Source organism: Tursiops truncatus, chromosome 4, assembly GCF_011762595.2.
Source record: "Tursiops truncatus isolate mTurTru1 chromosome 4, mTurTru1.mat.Y, whole genome shotgun sequence".
NCBI classification, from domain to species: domain Eukaryota; kingdom Metazoa; phylum Chordata; class Mammalia; order Artiodactyla; family Delphinidae; genus Tursiops; species Tursiops truncatus.
The window spans coordinates 55,329,596-55,334,958 of NC_047037.1; the positions used below are offsets into that span (position 1 = coordinate 55,329,596).

Consider the following 5,363-nt stretch of genomic DNA (forward strand, 5'->3'; position numbering starts at 1 on the left):
ACTTAAATTTATTTTATTAAAATTCTAAAGATATAATGTTCTCTTTGTCTTTTGAACAATATGGTAGATAGCTAGAGTATCAATCAAATGATAAATTAGACAAGTGTGAAAATAGAACAGATGGAAGAAAGCAGGAAAGATAGATGCTGACCCAAACTAACTTAGATGAGATAGAAGAATTTGGGAAATGAAATTTCATCAGGTTAGGCAACTCTCTCTCTGTCATCACCTTGGCAAGTGTTAGAAAAAGGGGTAGTTTGATAGAATATGTCTCCAACCACAATATATAACAGCTTTGAAGATTAAGATATCTGATATCCATCTCCACAAATGTGGTGATATGTATAAGTGACATTTAGCCCTCTTAATAACATAAATAACTCTCACAAACATGGAGCCAGATTTTCTGCTGAAAATGTAAGTTTTGGGTTTTACATGGATTGTTAACTCTTTGCAACTAGACATGAAAGGCAATTGACTTTCCAGGCAATATACTAGAAATATGAATCCTATGTCTGTCAAACCTGTTTGAATTATGTGTCTTGTTGTGGATCTCTCTGCTAGATCATTTGGCATCTCCCCAACAATTTTTAAATCTTGTAATGCAAGACTCAGGTAAACATTAAGCTCAGCCTGAAAGCAGAGATTCTGAATTGCAGCAGGAAGGCTGAGAGGGCTATGTAGAGGGGAAAAGAGGGTGGCCCTACTTCTTCTCTAAGAAGATCATATGCATGAGAACTTCAGGTTACTTTTCACACTGACTGGGACAGCCTTCAGCTTCTTTTCTGGTAGCCAGACTCAATCGCTGCCCCTTCAGGTGTACTCCCTACTTACAACCCCTTCCATATAAAATGCTGGGACTATGTTCTCATCGTGCTTTCTATGTTCTCATTTAAGGTCTACTTGTGTTATAGCAAAAACAATTTCTATAAAAGAACCATCAATCCAAGAACACAGGTGTGAGCAAATTCTTCTTGGCAAAGTCATTTCTAATCACCAAAATGTTCCAGAGAACTGATTCCTTTTCTAGGAATGTTCCGAATGTAGGCTCATAGGAAGAGTTCTGTGTCTTTAAAGTAGAAAGGATGTTATTGATCTTTTAGTCTATGCACTGGCTGAATATCCTTAGGAATCTCACTCAAGCTTTATTTTGATGTATCATGTTATAAACTGACCTAAACCAATCTGGATATACAAATATTTAGGCTTCTTTGGGTAGAAATCAATAGCCAATAGTTGTAAGCAGGAGAAGGTTATATACTGCTTTCGTGGCATCTTTCTAAGTAAAGAAAGCAAACTTTCTAAGTAATTAAAAATGAAATTCTTCTGCAAATATAGTCATTTAGTAGCCAGCATACACAAAACTGTCCTATAAACTCTACCACTCCTCAGCTTTATGTTTTTCCTTTAGGGTGCTAAGACTATACCTAGGATGAAACATTCACTAGACAATGCAATATTATAGCAGTAGGATTCAGCTGACTACCTTGTCAGACCTGGGTCAACAGTAGTCTTCCAAACTAGTGTTTAGACAGAGGCCTCTGTAGTAATCAAACGTAGGGGGCCCTTCTTAAAGGGAAATGTTTGGTTAGACTTTTAAACTATAGTCTTATGGCAGAGTAAATGTTTCTAAAATATTTTATATTTTTATTTTTCTATATTTGCCAACATAACATTTATTGATGTTTGGTATTTTATTTTCCTCTACTAGCATCTTTTATAAGAATAAAAGTGTATAAATTAAACGTTTTTTTGTAACCAGAAATACTTGCCGCAGATTAACTCCTAGAAAGGCCCCAATTTTCTATTAATTTTTAAAAACTATTTTAGTCTCTATTTTGAAAATCACTAATTTAAACAATAAAATCTATTTCTAAATTTATTTTGCTAATCTATAAAATCTATAGTGTTGACCAGCCAATAAAGACACCCAAAGCACTTGTAGTAGCCATTTCTGGTGTGTGTCTCTTTGATTCTGTCTTCACTCTTTCCCACATCAAATTATTCATCCCTCTGTTTCAATAAATGCATTTCAATGAAAATAGTAAAGGCGCTGGATAATGCATACAGGGAAGGATGATGGGTGTCAGTCTAGGCAAAGGGAGATTGAGGTGAACTGTTCAGAGTGGGACTTCACTGGCTTCTGTGAGAAAACTGCACCTTTATATTTTTCCTAATAAATGAAAAAGTTCAGAGTTTTATTATCTCTGAACAATCTATAGAATTGTAAATACATTTTTTCCTTGATATAAGGGAATATCCTGTATAAGCAGAAAAAATGGTAATAGTTCTTCAGCCTAATATTCCATTTGGAGGGAGAGGAGCTTAAAGTACTATTCAATTGTATAATTGTCTTCCACAGACCAACCTCCTTGAATCAGTCTCACAAAAAAGAAAAAGCAAACAAACCCCCCCCCCCAAAAAAAAAACACCTTCCAAAGGAAAAAAAACAACAACAGACAAACAGCAAAAACAAAAAAATGAACTAGACCTGGAACTGTTTTGGTGCTTTATTTTAAAGCAAGAGACCATATGAGGTCCTATGAAAGACTTGGTCTAAAGAGCCAATTTTAGTTTTTTTCCTGGCCTCCATAAAAATTCAAATCAATTTCCTATATGATCCACATCTACAAGGATATACAGAAGTTAAAAAAAAGAAAAAGAAAACACTCAAAGAAAGATTTAACTGTGTTCATTGCACTAAACTTACATAAACCAGGATGTGGCTAAATCTATTCTGAAAGGATTTTCAGCATTAAAGGTTAAAACAAAAAGAAGCCTCTAGTTAACCTTCAATTAACCGTAGCTGCCTGGCACTTCCGTATTAATCAAGATTTTACTCTTCTCGCATTATTTTTATGACATTCAGTTTTATTTGGTTTCTTCAATATATTTCTCAGAGGTAAAATTGCTCTATTTTATGGGTGAAAATCGAATCAAAACGTGGAAGCCTTCCTGGGTGACCTTCATAAAGTCATCTCCCTGAGGTTCTTTTCTTATTTTTAAAATGACAATAATGAGGTCTCCTCCACTGTGCTGTGGAAAAATGGAATAAAATTGTGCAGAGAAGGAGGATAGTGTTGAAAAGACTAAAAGTTTGGGGGCCAGATAGATGTAGTTTCCATCAGGTATGGGCTTTCAGACATTGGGCAAGGTATTAACTTTTCTGAGCTTCTGTTGCCTCATCAATAAAATAAAAATCCTAAATGGGACACTGCCATGTTAGATAAATTAATGTATGTACAGGACTTGGTATATAAAACTCACAAAAAAAGATAGCTGCTATGTTCTGAATGATTGTGTCTTCCCAAAGTTCATATGTTAAATCCTAATGACCAATCCTAATACTATTTGGAGGTGAGGTCTTTGGGAGGGTAAATTTTAATCTTTTTAAAAAAATAATCCTGGGCTTCCCTCGTGGCACAGTGGTTGAGAGTCCGCCTGCTGATGCAGGGGACACGGGTTCGTGCCCCGGTCCGGGAAGATCCCACATGCCGCGGAGCGGCTGGGCCCGTGAGCCATGGCCGCTGAGCCTGCGCGTCTGGAGCCTATGCTCCGCAGCGGGAGAGGCCGCGACAGTGAGAGGCCCGCGTACCAAAAAAAAAAAAAAAAAAAAATCCTGATCAGGAGTAAAATTAGGATCTGCAGGGTCTCACCACACACTTCTTGTTTCTCTCAGAGAAATGGCAAAAGAATGTGGGTGTTAGGAGGGAAAGTCATAGTTATATTCTAAAGCAGTGATTTCCAAACCACTTTGCATCAAATTCACCTGGATAGCTCTTAAAAATTCCCAGATTCAGGATCCCAACCTCTGATTCAATCAATCTGAAATATATCAATGAAATTTGTGTTGTCCAGTGATGTTTTTGTAATTGTGGTAAAGTATACATAAAACTTACCATTTGAACCATTTTTAAGTGTAAAGTTCAGTGGTATTAGGTACATTCACATTTTCATGCAACTATTCCACCATCCAACCGAAGAACTCTATTCATCTTGCAAAACTGAAACTCTATACCCATGAAATAATACCTCTTGATTCGTCCTTCCTCCGGCCCTGGCAACTATTATTCTATTTTTTGTCTCTATGAATTTGATTACTCTAGCTATCTTATACAGGTGGAATCATAAAGTATTTGTTCTTTTGTGACTGGCTGATTCCACTTAGCATAATGTTTCCAAGATTCCTTCATGTCTTAGCAGGTGTCAACATTTCCTTCCTGTTAAAGGCTAAATAATATTCCATTGTTTGTATATATTACATTTTGCTTGTCCATTCATCCATGATTGGACAATTCCCCAAGTGACTTTTTTAAAAATATGGAATTCTTTACAAATGTGTGTGTCATCCTTGCCCAGGTGCCATGCTAATCTCCAGTTGTTCCAATTTTAGTGTGCTGTTGCCAAGCTCAGAACTCCAAGTAGTTTTGGACAGTACCAATAAGGCAGTTTTTTTTCAGCTGCATGTTGGTGGAACATTATATCAATTTAATTGAGTGACCAGTATTTTACAAAGACACAGAATAGAAGAAAATAGAACAAGTAAAAATGGTAATAATAAGTAAGTGTATTATTTCAAAAATTTTGTTTCTTAACTGTATGTGTTTGCTGCAAGGGAGGGTGGTGAGTGTGCCACGTCAGGGCATGAAATATATTTCTTACAGTTGCTTTCAATCAAAAAGATGTGAAAGCCACCTGTCTAAGGACCAGAATACAGAGTATGATTGTATGATAAGTTAACACAATGTTCTCAGCTTGAAAGTTGCTACAGAATTACAGTAGCCATGATTTTACTTTGAATGTATTCAAAATAAGAGAATGTGAAAAGAAAAAAGATTGAGAAATGTCCTCTGTGAATTGATTTGGACTCCACAGTTCATCACAGAGGTCTGAATATTGCTTATTAATGAATCATTTTCATAACACTGTATCAGGAGTTATATATGAATTTGGCATCTCTCTGATACACTCAGCTTTTACAGACTCCAGAAGTAGATAAAGAATTGCTAACGGCAGTAATGAAGAGGTGTGAATGCCACCAGCAATTCAGGGTTCTGTTCCAGCTCAGGAAACATACCACCAAAATCAAAATTAATTTTCCCTCCTTTGGCATTTTTCTCAGCCATATGTGGTTTTTAAGTTATTGTGGTGACTTCTCTCACTTTATTGAAAATATACAGGATGCATTTATCTAAGATAAATATGATTTTACTTGGTATGTTTTCTGAAATAATGGTATGCAATATGCATCAGAAAATAAGGCAATTATGTAATAACTGTTTGTGAATTGTATTTGGTTCTGCCAGAATTTATGAAAGGTATATGCTTAACAGATGTAAATGTTTATATTAGATCATATGGAA

At 35.7% G+C, this 5,363-nt stretch overlaps 1 non-coding gene across 1 annotated transcript; it reads right to left on the minus strand.

The window, feature by feature from the left end:
- Nucleotides 1-4,314: 4,314 nt before the first annotated feature.
- On the minus strand, nucleotides 4,315-4,417 carry LOC117312318 (U6 spliceosomal RNA). Its single transcript, XR_004526570.1, has one exon. It is a non-coding gene; the product is annotated as a U6 spliceosomal RNA (small nuclear RNA).
- Between the last annotated feature and the right edge of the window lie 946 nt (nucleotides 4,418-5,363).